Source organism: Aplysia californica, unplaced genomic scaffold (assembly GCF_000002075.1).
Source record: "Aplysia californica isolate F4 #8 unplaced genomic scaffold, AplCal3.0 scaffold00077, whole genome shotgun sequence".
In the NCBI taxonomy this organism is placed as follows: domain Eukaryota; kingdom Metazoa; phylum Mollusca; class Gastropoda; order Aplysiida; family Aplysiidae; genus Aplysia; species Aplysia californica.
The window spans coordinates 307,067-308,277 of record NW_004797347.1 but is presented as its reverse complement, the minus strand read 5'-3'; positions in this window follow the sequence as shown (position 1 = coordinate 308,277).

Sequence of the window (1,211 nt, the reverse complement as noted above, 5' to 3'; positions counted from 1 at the left end):
CAGATTCCGACCATGAGGCAGAGAATGATGAACACAATGATGACCACGACATCTGGAGTCTCCAGACCGGCGTTCTTGAACGCTGTTTGCCCGCCCTCGGACGCCATCCTGCACTCCCAGCGAGCTCGTCCAACAACTAGATCAGGTCACAAGAATCCTCCGTCTACTCTGAACTCATGTCACACGAGGAGATCCCGTCCTTGAACCCTGTGTGGAAAAATACATATTATACTTCTAAAGCATATTATGTGAGGCGTGCTGACAAAATGAGTTACTTCTCGCAATCCACAAATGGATATATTGGCCAAAAATTGACATTGGGGTCAAATTTGCATATTTTCAATTTTTGTCACATATCCTTTAACTATATTCTGTCTTTTATTATTGCATACAGTAAGTCCGCCCACCTGTAACCTCCCACAGAATTACTCTAATGGCTCACACAAACTACTCTCACTGAAAGGACAGCAACAATGATGGTAGTTGAGGCTAAAGTGCGGGTGCTCCTGCTGTATTTAGGTTTTAAGCTTGTACCAGGGGGAAAATGATTAACCCTATCCCTACGTCGTGTTTTAGTATCGTATCCATACGACGTGTGCCACCACTTTCCAAAGAGGAAAATTTCTCGTTAATCCGTTCGTACGCTTTGCATAGTAGTCTGTCAAAAAGATTTTTTTTTGAAATACTGAAAGTTTCAAAGAGATATTCTAAAATGTGATAAATACAACCTTGGAGGTACAAAATGACCCCAGGGCGTACGGATAGGGTTAAGCATTATTATCATTTATACAGTGTTCACATGTGTGATTTTGGCGCAGATGTGTTGAAAGGCTGCCTTGAATAATACATTGTTATTGCCTCGAGGAGGGAGAGGTGTAGAAACAGATGCCGGTTTGTTTTGTTAGATATACGGTTGTCTATTGTTATAACTACTATAGTCCTTTCTTTATAACCCAATGCTTGTCAAACTGGGCGGTATTGCCCCCAGAATGGGGCAGTCTGCAGTCTGATGATTCTGGTGGCTGGTCTTAAAAGTCTTTTCGTCGCCGATCTTAAAGGCCGAGATGGTATATATTCGATGACCATGTCACAAAGATATGATGGAGCAATGTCGTTGACGCACTTAAAACAAAGAACAATTATTACTATTATTATTATCATCATCATTACTATTATTATTATTATTATTATTATTATTATTATTATTATTA